Below are 14,685 nucleotides of genomic sequence, written 5' to 3'. Positions count from 1 at the left end.
CCCCTCAGCAGTGTACTTCATCGATCTGCCTGTTCTGCTCCCCACTCTGTCTCTGGTGAAGCCTCTCGCCACCCCTGAGCCTCTGGCCTGTATCCCAGTTCTGTATGCGCAAATAAATAAATCTTAAAAAAAAAAAAAAAGAAGAAGAAGACCCCTGTAAGGATGGATGGTGTGGATCCTCCCTTGACCCAAATTCCTGTTCCTGCAGTCCCAGTACCAAAGAACCTGTATGTGAGTTTCCCTTAAAAAACTTCAATTATAATTAATGGATGTAATTGCTTTACCTACTCAACTTGGGGAGACTTTTTCATTCCCACAGCCATGCACTCTGGACTTTCTATTTCTAGAGGATTCCATTATGTTACATTATACTTCCCTATATTTTATCTTGGTTTTCAATTTTTTTCTTTTCCCAGAAGCATCAAACAAATGGTGTATCAAAAGTATTTGAATGGAGTAACACAAGAAGAGAAAATTTTCTCATGGGTCTAAATCCTCTTGATGTCTAAATGAAGAAGATAACTAGTACTTGAGGAGTGCCCACAGTGACATCAACTGTACTTCATGGTCAGGGTGGATAACAGCTCCACAAGGAAGATGGTTTTGTTCCATTTTACTGATGCTCACAGAGCCTGTGGCAGAGTAATCACTTCCACACAGATCTACTTTGACCCAAAGGTTGCTAATCAACATCCTTTAAAATGTTACATGGATTGCCCATGTTCTCAGGCCAAAGCATCTGAAATACATTATTGGGATAGATGCATGATAAGAAGCAAATAATTCTCTTAGTTGACACTCAATCACACCTTTTAATGATTTTCTTCCAGCATGCAAAAATGGGAGAAAAGTCTGTCCTAAAATTTTAATTTTGGGAATAATTATGAATGTAGACCTACTGAGGTTTTCTATTGAGGTCACTGAAATGACACATAAGTCAATGAAACATTCAGTTCCTCAAGGGTTCTTATCATGAGAACAGGTGTATAGCTGTGGGTACCCTCAAGGACATGTGACTCTCAGAGTTAAAGAATATTTTTCCATGCTGCCTTCCATGAACTGATAGTACAGACTTTGAAATTCTTAAATAATCCACAAGAAATAATAAAGACTAAATGTGAAGGTGAGACTTGAACACAGCAGCACTTGTCCTGATGTATCAAGGACAACTCCATCCTTGTAACTGTGTAACATCCCATATTTGGTAGTGTCCACCTTCCAGAGGTACTTGGAAATCAGGAACATCTCATCCTTGCAAACCTATGGCAGAGCTTCCCTGCAGAACTCCAAGTCTCCAGCACTGGAGCATGCTTGCAAGATTCCTTTTCTTTGAAAGATTTATGCCTTTATTTTCCAGCTTCACAAATTTAGCTGTTACACTGCATAATGTGTGTCTGGACTTGACCATTGTGCCACTAACAAGGGTTTAAAAAAAAAACTACAAACAACTCAGTAATCAGGTTTGTATTTTAGCTATTGAATTTAATCAATTTATTTAGTCCTTCACCTGGGGAAAGATACTTTTTAAAGGTAAATTTTAGTGGATCAGGTTCTTTTTCTCTAGAAAACAAATCCTTCTTGAAGAATGGAAAAACAATAAATGGATGCAAAGACTATGCCTTTAAGGATGTTTGAAGACATCAACTCAACATTTATAATAAATTCAGTGCAATCACAAGAGAATTTTTATGGCAATCAACCATTTCTAAAACTTAGAAAAAAAATTAGGTAAGAAATCCCAGAGTAATTTTGATAAAAAGCAGAAGCTTATCCTACCACATATGAAACATAAAAGTACTCAGATGAAAGCAGTGGTGTGCTGCAGACAGATCACAGACAAATGGAAGAGAATAGGAAATGCAAAGATATGTTCACAAGAGAGTGAATGAGAGAGAAAGAGAGAGAGAGTGAACACATGAATTTGAATTTGTGTGATTGTGGCAGGTGCTGTGGATTTCCTATTCAATATCCATCCCCCTTGTTAGTTGACAGATATTTGCTTTTGCTCTTGACTGCAATGTTCTCAGTCCCAAGTAATAAGTCATGATTGGTTTAAGCCAATCAAGACAATTCTGATTTCTGCTTTATATGCTTTTCTTGCAGCTGAAAGTATCTAGATCACCAGTTCTTCCTCTTCCACAAGCACCCAAAATGCAAGAAGATATCTACTGGCTATTTTTTTGCTAACCATTTTCTTTTCTTATCAAAAGGGCACACATAGAATCCCATTCTTCCCATCTTAAAAGTGATGTAACACAAAATGCTGTGCCAGTCTGTCTTCATGAGAGTAAAATAGAGACTTTCAAAGAAGCTGGCCTGATATCACTAATCCAACTAAGCTGATAACACCAGCACCAACATAGACTCCAGAATCTTGTTTGAAATAGATATCTTCAATAAAACCCTTGAGAATCATCTGTCCTGACACCCGAGGTAAAGATCATGGCTATCTTATAATAAATGCAGGAAATCCCCCAAATTTGTAGAAATCCAGTAAGGAAAGGGCAATATCAAAAATTACATTGACAACCCATTTGGAAAAATAAAATTAGATTTCCTACATCATATCATTTACCAACAAATTCCACATGTGCTTAATGCATATAAACATGGTCTTGGGGAAGTCACTAAACCCATTTTAATCTATTTTATTATCTACACAGAGGGGAGTTATTCAATTTTTTTTTTTTTTTTTTAGAATTTGTATGCTTACCTAACCCATCTACCTGTCTGCCTGTCCTTCTCAGCCATCCATTTTTATGTATCTCCTTCCTTCCGTCCTTATACCTTTATGGCTATCTGTTGCATATATAAAAATAAATATTTATTTCAATTAAGTTTTAACTATCAATCAATTAACTCTATCTTGACATAGTGACTAACACAGATTAGGGCCCCAATAACTGTTAGCTGGTCTCTTCCCCCCTCTTTCCCTCCTCTACTTTTATAATTAACTGTAATTAATAGAGTTCTTGTTCTGTGTCATATGACAGGGATATAATAAAAAATCATGCATGGTCTTTTCCTTAAAGAGTATTCAGGCTGGTGGAATAAATAAAAATGAAGGTAGTTACAACACATGGTGCTTTGAGCATTAAGAGAGACAAGATGATATAGATATAAATGCACACTCCAAATTGCACTGGATGAGAGGATTATAGTGACGTTGAGGAAGTTATCTCTTATCTATAAACCATCATCGGTACAGGGATTTTGTAAAAAGGTGGAGGGATGATTCCATGGGGATGTAGCATAGGAGAACTAGGAAAGAAATGAAAAAGAGAAAAGGATGTGGGTAGAACTGGAGAACAGCTGAAACGAGATACATTTCAGAAACAAAACTCTAAATTTATAAAATTCAGACAAAGGATGACTGAAATAAATGACAAGGTGAACAGTTTGAAAGGATTTAAAATATAATATTGTTAAAATTTCAGTTATTTTCATCCTAATTTATGAACTCAATATAATTCTAATCCACATCCCATTGTTAATCTATATAGACACGAATAAAGTGATGGAGAGATAAATGAATAGATTAGCCAGAAAAAAATTGGAAAAGAAGAAAAAAGTTGAAGGATCCATACTTCCAACTTTAGGATATATTATAAATTTACTGTGATGAAGAAAGTATAGAATTGGTGAAAAGTTAAATACATAGATAAGTTGAACAGAAAGCAGACAACAGCTTTAGACAAAGACAGGCAATTCAATGAAGAAAGGACTGACATTTTAATAAATAGGCATCTGTATGCAAAAAAAGACAAAAAAGAAACTCACACATACACATAATATATAAAAATTAATTCTAAGTGGCTCACAGGCTCTCTGTGCAAGAGTGTTCAAGTGTCCAGTTGTTCATGCATGGATGTATGTGCTTGCATGTATACATGCAATAGTGTGTATGAGTCTGTGTGTCAGTGTATGATGGCATGTGTATGTGCTTTTTTGAATGTGTTCACATGTGTGTGCATATACACCCAGTGTGCATGTTTTGTCAGTGAGTGTGTCTGTGTGTCAAGGGGTGAGGTGGGGAGCTTAAACCTTTCTACTTGGAAGCTTCCAGTATACTTATGATAAGTGAAAGAAAGAGGGGTAACATAGTATTTTATTTTCTTATTAAAATATGTACTTTAATTTCAAAAGCATGGAGAATGTCAGCTTTTTTTTAATAGGCCCAGATTAGTTGATTATTTACACATTTAGTGACTGACAAAATTTCAGTGTTTTATTTAAGTGTCTATCTCTCCAAACAGAACATGCCAGTTTATCTAAATAAACAAAGAAAATATAAATGAAAAGGAAAGGGGTCCCCTATGCCTGACATTATCCTGGGTAGCTCTGAGAACTTTAAGTAAGCTGGCATCAAGACAGATGGATTTTTAAGCATCTGCCCATCTTTCTGCAATGAACTGACAGCTGCATGACCTAATGTATTAACCTGCTAATTGTTTTCTTTAGTTACATGTGTTATACCTTTCATTACAAAAACTTACCTTAAAATAATCCACACAGACATGCAAACAAAACTGGAACAATTTTGTTTATAGTCCCTGATTTTCATATCTTCATCTTTGAAATGAAGACAGCAGTTCCTATTTTATATGCTTGTGGCCCCTGGCTTATAGTGAGTACTGAAAAAGGTTATATATGATTATTAATATTTTCTATTTTTTAAAAAAATATATTCTGAAACTAGTAAGTTCAGAAAATGAAGGAAACTCTCAGGAGTATCATTCTTTTTTGAAAATTTGCTTCCGGTAACTTTTGTATCATATCAAAAGAACTGACTGTTTTTAAAAAGGTTATTTCTATGCTGAAACTGATGAAGTTAAAGTTTACCACTATTTGAATAAAGAAAGAAATTGTATTTTTAAGCAGAAAAAATATATGTCTCTATTCCCCTAAGGAAAGAATGGTAACAGGAATTTCACTCAAACATTAAGTATTGGCTCAGAACCAAGTAAGATGCAATGCGGTTCTGGAGGAAATATCACAGCTAGTTTGAAGCAATTGCTTTCAGCAAGCAAATGCCATTGGTAGAGGATGGATTTTTTTTTTTTTTTCCTGAACAGCACATTATCTCCACAATTAAGCTGTTTCTGAGTTCAAGCCTCTAATCATGGCCAAAGATGTAATCACATTTGCCAAAGAAAGGGAATCCAAATGGAATTGGAATCAAGGAAGGAAAATTACTAATCTTAAAGATTATTCAAGAATGGGGAAAGGGTAGTAGAAAAGGAGGGAGGAGAAGATGGGAGATTCAGGGACAGAGATGAATGAGAATACCGCTGAGAAGCACGTCTCCAAATATAAGCAACACTGTACATTTCATGGCTGCTATATTAGCCATTAGTTGCCGCAAAACAAAGGACCTCAACATTTAGCGATTTAAACCATCCTTACTATTAGCCTGCAGTTTCTGAGGGTCAGGCATCAGATGCAGTTTTCCTGTGTTATCTGACCTGGGTCTTTCATAAGCTCAACCAAACTGTCGGTGGGGACTGTGATCTCGTCTGAAGGCTCAGCTGGGTAAGGAAGGATCCCGTGCAGAAGTACTCCTGTGAGGGCTGGCAGGGATAGTTTTTGAGGGTTGTTGAACTGAAGGCCTCAGTTCGTTGTCACATGGGCCCTACCATCAGTGAGGTCACTGAGTGGTCCTCAGAGCAGGCCCAGAAGAGTGAGAGGGTAAGCAGGAGACAAGTCACTGGGTTCTCTAACCTGCCTCCAGGTGTCTTTCATCACTTCTGCCCCAGTCTTAGTTGGGGCCAAGTCTCTGGGTTCAGCCCAACACAAGGGCAGGAGACGACACAGGCTGCAAGTGCCCGGAGCCAGGACAATATAGAGCCTCATGGCAGTAGCCTGCCACAGGTGCCCTTGCAGCACCTGCGGAAGGACTGACATTCACGTGCAAGCCAAAGCAACACTTTAATGTGATTGTGACCGTGCATAATTTCTCAGTCACTTTTTCCCCTCAAGTAATTACTAAAGAAAAACAGCCCAGACTCGAAAGAAGGAAAAATGATTGCGTGAAATTTTGATATCTTGAGAGAACATTGACTAGTAAACCTGAAACTTTTGGAAAATATCAAGTTATTTACCTAGCAAGTCACAACTGATAAAAACACAGAGGGGGGCTCTCCCTAGTGGCGCAACGGGTTAAAACACCACATTATGAAGCTCTCCGAAGCCACTGCAGCATGAGTTCGATCCCCAGCCAGGGAGCTGACCCACATGGCGTGGCAGACCTCTCCTGACCCACCCGCTGCTCCCCTCAGCAGTATACTTTGTCAACCTGCCTGTTCTGCTGAATGCTCTCACCCACCACACCTCTGGCCTGTATCCCAGTTCTGTAAGCATAAATAAATCTTAAAAAAAAAAACAAAACCTGGTGGCACAGCAGGTTAAAGCCCTGCACTAAGAAGTTTAAGCCACTTCCTCATCAGTTCGATCCCCCCCTGCCCCGGAGGAGATCCACATGGCGCGGCAGACCTCTCCTGACCCGCCCGCTGCTCCCCTCAGCAGTGTACTTCGTCCATCTGCCTGTTCTGCTCCCCACTCTGTCTCTGGTGAATCCTCTCACCCTCCGCATCTCTGGTCTGTACCCCAGTTCTGTATGAATAAAATAAATAAATCATTTTTAAAAATGCAGAGGGTATATATGTAACTGTAAAATTCTTCTATAGAAATTGATATTATAAATTTTATTGCTCCCAGTAAAAATGTTAACACCAAAGAGGATATTGTTTTTGTTGCTCTCTAAAGAGTTGGCTTAACATTTAATTTTTCGTATTTTTTTCCCCAACTGACTTTATAAATCCTACTTACTCATATGCTCTTGAAGAAAGACCATTTCTCTTCTTGAAGTTTCCCTGTCAATGAATTAAGTAAAGTTCGGTACAAACTACAAACAAATGATTTTACTTGGGGTTTGGATTTTTCATGCTTTAAGAATGTCCATGCAATTGTACTATTCTGATCAATATGCACTAGCAATAAACCATAAATAGTAATAACTGAAGCCTCAGAAATGTTTAACCATAGATGTGCCTATATGGACCTACACACACACACATACACATACGTACACAGAAATATGACAGGATAAACCAAAAAAATGACTTTTAAGAAGAAAACTGTAAATTTCTGTGGAGGATGTAAAACAGGAATATAAATCTGAGGAGAAAATATAATGTTGTCAACTTTCTTTAAAGGAAGAAACTGGCTATGCATTTTGAATGGATGAAGGTCAATATTTATATACCACTATCTGCATTTTTAAAAAGTGATAGGACTATGCTATTTTATTTTACTTATTTATTTATTTAAAAATCATTTATATCCATATATGTATTTTTTTTAAAAAATTATTTATTTATGCATACAGAACTGAGGTACAGGCCAGAGGAATAGGGGTGGTGAGAGGCTTCACCAGAGACAGAGTGGGGAGCAGAACAGGCAGATTGATGAAGTACACTGCTGAGGGGAGCAGCTGGCAGGTCAGGAGTAGTCTGCTGTACCATGTGGGTCACCTCCTGGGTGGAGGATTGAACACACACCGAAGTGCCTGTGGCCAGCTTGCAGTACCATGCTTTAACACATTGTACCACCAGGAAGGACCCTTATTTTACTTTTAAAACATTTATTATTATTACTTTTAATTAAGGTAACACCGGTTACAATCTTTATAAGTTTCAGGTATATAGCTTTATACCTTGACAGCTATATCTACCATACAAGGCCCACCACCAATAACTGGAATTTTAAGTGTCATTATTCATGGTATGCTAGAAATAACATCTTTATTTAAATTTACGATGTAGAGGCCCTCCCTGGTGGCACAGTGGTTTGAAGTGCTGCACCACGAAGCTAAGCCAAGCTATACATGCTTCAGTGTGAGTTCGATCCCTGCCCTGGAGGTGACCCACATGGCGCAGCAGATCTCTCCTGTCTCACCAGCTGCTCCTTTCAGCAGTGCACTTTATTGGTCTGTCTATTCTGCTCCCCATTCTGTCTCTGGCAAATACTCTCACCACCCTGCACCCCTGGCCTGCTCCCCAGTTCTGTATGCATAAGTAAATAAAAATCTTTAAAAAAATTAAAAGAATAAATTTATGATGTAGAATGGTCGATGTGCAGTCACCTGTGTGGCTGGAGGCACAGGATTTCAAGACTCGCTGAGCAAGCCACGGTCAGATGGTGAGCTCATCTGAGAGCACAGAGCACAGGCACAGAGTTGGCTCCTCAGACTGGCTCCAGGACCCAGGGAACAGTCGCCGCTTAACACAGAAAGGCCAGCATGGGGTCTAAGAGCCAAAGAAGGAAGGACAGACAGCACAGGCGGCCAGAAAGCAGCTCAGGTGGGCTGGGTGCCGTCACACCCCAACTGGGCTGTGCAGTGGTGCAAAGCCTGTCCCTTTTCTCAGTGCCTCTGATGTGCCCTGGATGAGATCTTAGTTCTATGCACTATGACATAAGAAAACCATGAAAAGCAGGCTAAAAGTACTGAATCCTACCTCTGGGGGCTCCCCTGATGGGACACAATACCAGTCACCACAAGATGACCCCAGAGCAATGCTGTGTGCAACTTCCCAACTCACCTGTCAGCAATAGCCAGGTTGGCATGGGGGTAGGGCAGAGAGAAGGGAGCAGGAATCCCCTGAGCACCAGCCTGCTGTGAGTCCCTCCCCTTGCCCCCAAAGGTGGCTGGTCCTAACACCTCTATCCCTCTGAAGACCTCTAGTCCCCTCAGAGGCGCCTGGACCCCGAGTCCTCATGAATGATATCCCTTCATCCTCACCCTATATGATGGACGTTGCCATCTCCACCCCCCATTTCAGACAGGAAACAGGTCCAGTGAGCTGGCCCACACCAGAAAACCACAGCCCTGCCCTGGAGAAACCAAGATTTAGACTTCAGTTTGCCAGTAGAAGCCACATTATCCCCAGGAGCCCACAGGCTGGAGTTCTCAGCTCAGGGCTGAGGGCTGAGGAGGCTGGGGACCCTGGCTGCCATGGGGGTGAGGAGGCACTGACACCCCCACCAACTCAGCTCCCCCTGCATGAAGTATTTAGAATCTCCTTTTAAAATAATTCAAAGAAAACCTGAGGGCATTTGACTGACAGGCCGTGTGGGCATTCTGGATTTCTGCATGCCTCATTTCTGCCATGACAATGGCGACTGTCATCCATGAGGGTCAGGAAAGGGCCTCCTGTGAGGAGCCCTGGTTCACCGGTGGACTAGTGAGCTCACTACTCACTCCAAGCCAGAGAACTCGGGCTTCTGCCCAGGCACTCCGGGAAGCAGACAAGAAGCCCTGAGACACCCCACTGTATACTCACATGAAACCCAAGGCACTTCCTCTGTGTTGATTCCAAGCCAGAGAGATGCTTTCAAGCTAGCTTCACCCATCACATAAACAATGAAGTCCTGCCTGCACCACAGACCCTTCCCCAGGACACTCGCCAGGAGGCCAGGAGAGTGGCAGGGGGTTGGTCCCTGACACATGAAGAAGGACAAGTGGGAAGGGATGTTCAAGCTGGCACCATCTTATAAACTTTTAGCTTAAACAAACAAAAAACTATTCACTGACTGGCAAGAACTGGTTTCTCACTAGACAAGGTCTCCCTGAGAACTGTGCTTAAGTTTTTTTTCTCTTTTTCTTTTCTCCATAGTAACCAAGGCCAGCATGATTGAAAGCCAGTGAACTCTCAGGAATGCAATCTATAACCCATCCTAGTTCTTGGTAACAGCTTTTGCAAACCTATCCTTCTTTCTCCCTCTTCCATCCTTTCAGACTCCCTTCAGGGACACAATTTGGGGTGATACCTTGTTTGTGCTCCCCAATTTTGCAAATCTAAGATCCCAACTAAATGTTTTTTTTTTTTTATTTTATTCTCCACCTGTTTTTCTTGGTCAACAGAGGACACAGGAGGATGAGGAGACTTCAGGGGGGCGTTCAGTCTCCAAGCAGAGGTCTCCTTGCAGGTCTGCAGGGCCCAGGACAAATCTGTGCTGGCTGGGCTGGCTTCCCCCAGAGAGCAGGAGAGCAGGTGACACCTCAAGCCACCCCCGAAAGCTCAGCCTGATGAGCAGATTGTGCAGAAACACACTGCGTGCACGTGATCCCAGCAACAGCCATGCTCTGTGGATACCAGCCCCACTGTCTTGAAGCAAGTAGGATTGTTAGAGGAAATATGTTTAAGAACTACTTATTTCCTATTGAAAATTGTTCTCTGAGGGCAAGCTTTTCTTTTTCTTTTTTTAAAAGATTTATTACTTATGCATACAAGAACTGGGGTACAGGTCAGAGTTACAAGGGGCAAGAGGATTCACCAGAGACAGAGTGGGGAGCAGAATAGGCAGAGAGACTGAGGTACACTGCTGAGGGGAGAAGTGGGTTGGTCAGGATGGTCTGCACACCATGTGGGTCACCTCCCTAGTGGAGAATCGAACTGGTGCTGCAGTGGCTACAGAGAGCTTCACAGTGCTGTGCTCTGACCTACAGGGAGGGCCTTCTTTTGTTTTGTTAAGACTTAGTCTAATTCACGACTATAAGTAGTCTCTGAACTAACACATCCATTCATAAGCTATTCTTCTGGTAAAATTTCTAAATTTTTTCAGGAAGATTCCATTCAATGGAACCATGGAGCTTGATATGATCTTGCAACAGAAGGCCCATTGCTGGCCAGTGACTGAAAGGCAGAAGCAGCTGCAGGGGAGGGTTCCAGGCCAAGTGAAGGGAGAGGTGAAGGCCAAGGAATGCCTTAGAAAGAACCAGAAGGTGCCACTTCATCAGGACGTCGCTTGCTGAAGAATGTCTACTGTCATGGCGATTTTGCTTCTCTAACCAACCCCTAAGCAGCAGGGATTTATATCTACGGCCACACAGATCTGAGGACCCTCTGCTCTGTCATTCAGGCTCCTGAGCATCTTCACGACGTGTCTTATTCAGCTTCCACTGCTCACCTAAGGTAACAAGAGATCTCAGGAGGGGAGCAGAATCCTCAGCCATCCTCCTACTCTGAGAAAACACAACAGTGACCTCAACTGAGGGCCCCATCCAACAGCCACCCAGCACAGTCACCCTCTTCGTGTACTATTTATTTTTTTTGAGGGCTATATTTGTTTACATTACTGTGTAAGTTTAAGCAGTACAACTTCGCACTTCGGTAACTGTGTATGTCACACACCGAAATTCTAATGCCTTCCCCATTATTGAAATGGCCTCCTCTACCGTTCCTCCCCCCCTTCCCCCCTCCCCCAGCCCTTTTCCTTCTGGTAACCATAAACACAGTGACTGTAGCCACCATTCTGCCATTAGAATCTGAGGGTTATATTCTGTTTGTTCATCTGCTTTATTTCTTTATGCTCTACTTACACATGAAATCATTCAGTATTTGGCTTTTTCTGATTTGTTCTGTTTTGCAGAACCACCTCCAGTTCTACTCTTGAGATCACAAATCAAAAGAGTTCACCATTTTTACCGCTGAGCTCTAGCCTAATACGTATTATATGTATATAAAATGTACATTATATATCATACATATTACATATTGTACCATATTTTCTAAGTTCAATAATTCATCAGTGGGCATTTAGGTTGTTTCCGTGGCTTGGTTACTATGAACAGTGCTGCCATGGACACCTTCTTTGTTTTCATATTCTTTGACTAGTTGCCTTGAAGTAGAGTTGTTGGGTCTCTTCTATTTTTAATTTTTGAACACTGCCCACGGAGGCACTGCCCACGATTTTGAATGATGAGGACATCGGGGAGCTGGTGTGGTGAAGCATTTGCTTATTTGGTTATTGTGTGATGGGGTGCAGCTCAACACACATATCTAGACAGTCATTTTGGAGATTTTCTCTTGACCACTTTATAGTTCTTCTTTGTGCGAAATTTCACAGCCATGAAAAATACAGAATGTTAAGGACAGACAGGGAAGAAATTAATGAACTGAGTTAAAAATCACAGTACAGGCCCTTCCTGTTGGCGCAGCAGGTTAAAGCACAGCACTAAAAAGCTTAAGCCACTTCCGCATGAGTTCGATTCCCGCCCGCCCCGGAGGTGACCACATGGCGAGGCAGACCTCTTCTGACCTGCCCGCTGCTCCCCTCAGCAGTGTACTTCGTAGATCTGCCTGTTCTGCTCCTCACTCTGTCTCTGGTGAATCCTCTCACCCTCCACATCTCTGGCCTGTACCCCAGTACTGTATGCATAAATAAATAAATCTTTAAAAAAAATCACAGTACAACCAAAAATGGATTCTAAAAGCCTTGGGTGACAGTTAACTAGGAAAGTTCACCCCACTGGTTGCTTATTAATTACAAGTAAAAAAAAAAGTAACTTTATAAAGAGTATAAAGATCTGGTAGGAGTCATGGGAGCAAACACATTTGTTTTGACCAATCCTAGATCACAGTGATGCATGAAGGCAAAGTGTTCACCAGCATCTAAGTTCAATGAAGCAGGAGGGTCACTCTATAGGACAAATGTCTTAGATTCTTGAAAATGTCAACATCACAAAGGACAAAAACGAAGGCAGGATTTTGGTCCAAATTTAAAAAGATAGAACCAACTTCAATACAAAATACTTCATTGAGTGCTAGGTAGGGGAAAACAGCTATGAAGAATATTTTGGGGACCACTGGGGATATTTACATAGGGACTACAATTGGATAGTGTTACGTTATTGATGATACAGTCCACAGTGACTATGGAATTACAGTTTTCAAGAAGACTGTCTGAACTTAGATGATAGCTGCCAAAACATGTCATGATGCCTGTAATTTACTTTCAAGATTCAGATAAAAAAAAAAACACGAACACACACATGACAAATATATGTCTACAAGCTCCACATGTGTGTACATATGTACGAGTATGTGGGTAAACAATTGGTAAACCTGAGTGCAAATGGGTGTTCTGTTTCCATTTTACTGTAGATTTGCAGTTTATCAAAATGAAAAGTAGGCAAATAAGTCAATGAAAGAGTCATAAGGTGGAAGAATTGCTATGCTAGGGCATGACTAGATAAAATTTGTACTTTTTGACAAGAACTAAAGAAACATTAAAAATAAAGGCAATGCATACATTACACTGTGGCTATCTTTTGTATACATTGTCAGTTGTTTAGAAATCAAATGGTAGCAATGGGTGGCAACAGCATAGCAGATTTTTACTAATACACATCGAATCACTACAAATCACTGCAAATCACTGGTGCTGTTCAATCATTACAGTCATTTTTTGTGTGTGTCTTTTTAAGAATAATACCAAGAAAACTGGCTGTGGAGTGGAGGTTACAAGTGGAGAGGACAGATTGGGGGTGGGGTGGGAGTTATAATCGGTGATAGAGGAGGACTGTGGGTGTGGGTGTCTTGGTGATGGGTGTGCTGTGAGCACGTGCATCCGAGCAGTGTGACCCTCTGTCTCTGAATCACTGCAAACCAAGTTACCTCAATACAAGAAAAAGAGATTATGAAATCAATATTGGAAAGAAAGACTAATGCTTGCGACTTAAATACAAATTCTAATGCAACATGAAGTTCATTTTATAATTCTGTCTCAGTGGACTTTAGTGACGGGCAATCACCCCTCGCCCAGACCAGGTTCCCAGGGATCCGTTTCCAGAACTCTGTTGTTAGAGCCATTTGTCGGCGCCTGCTGCCTGGCCTGCCCCCCAGAGACTGTGTGAACACGGGACTTACTCTGCAGACAGTGTGCTTCTCTGCAGGTGATGGCGCTCAGGCATCTGCAGCGACAGTGCTCGGTCGCTGCTGGAAATGCTCCATTGTTGCCCCAGAAGGTATGAGACCACAGCCCCTGAGAACTCTGGACAAGACAAGAAAAAAAAAAAAGGGGATGTGGACATGTTACTTCAAGTGAGAATTAAACATTTTGTATTTTAAAATTTCATTGATATTTCAAAATTTTTAACACTTTTAAATGTTCAATATGAACTTGACATGGTCTGGGTAGGGAATCGCAGACCATGAATCTTCCTCCTCAACACATGATCCCACTTTTCCATTTTTAAATAAACACAAGCATCAGGAGGTAGATCAGGATAAATGGGAAAAGTCTGCCACGTCAGAACCCACCAGAACCCCATGTTTTATATTGATGATCCAGGACAGGTGCAGAGTGATTTCCAGAGGGGTTCACAAACCAAACCCAACTTTTGACATTCCACGTGACTCTCAGGTTCATGGGAAATCAAAATTAGGAAGCCATTCACAATTCCTGCCTGGTGACAGGACCCCCCGAAGTCAGGGCGATGGCCACGTTTGGTCCTGGCGGGGTGCACTGACCACGCGTCTAATATAGTCAGAGGTGGAGAGTCATGGACAGCCTGTGGACCACACCCTGGTCACCCAGTGGGTTCATGAAAGGCATTGAGATTCCTGACGCCACTCACTTATCTGCAAACATGGGAGCTTTCACAGGGGTCAGAACCCTGCGATTCTCAGAAGCCAGTGGGGCGAGACTGCACAGGTGAGAGGAAGGAGTTGGGTCACATTCTGTGCACCCCACACAGAGACTACACTGCTACATAAGCACAGGGACCGCACTTTTCTACTGGTAACACTTTGCTGGGGGAAGTGCAGATTCCAGATGCCTTTGCATCTCCGGAATCACCTGTTGGGCTGGAGAGACCTCTCCCTGCGGTCTTGGCGCGCCACC

At 41.7% G+C, this 14,685-nt stretch overlaps 1 protein-coding gene across 1 annotated transcript in view; it reads right to left on the bottom strand.

Moving 5' to 3' along the window:
* OTUD7A (OTU deubiquitinase 7A) overlaps nucleotides 1-13,830 on the bottom strand; it is a 105,720-nt gene extending 91,890 nt beyond the window's left edge. The window contains exon 1 of the mRNA XM_004692952.2: nucleotides 13,710-13,830. The gene's annotated coding sequence lies outside the window, so the exon portion shown is untranslated. The remainder of the gene's footprint in view (nucleotides 1-13,709) is intronic.
* Nucleotides 13,831-14,685: the final 855 nt, after the last annotated feature.

Source organism: Condylura cristata, unplaced genomic scaffold, assembly GCF_000260355.1.
Source record: "Condylura cristata isolate star-nosed mole 26May11 unplaced genomic scaffold, ConCri1.0 scaffold00035, whole genome shotgun sequence".
NCBI lineage: Eukaryota > Metazoa > Chordata > Mammalia > Eulipotyphla > Talpidae > Condylura > Condylura cristata.
Note: the sequence above shows the minus strand (reverse complement) of the source record. Positions and strands in the feature narration are given on the sequence as shown.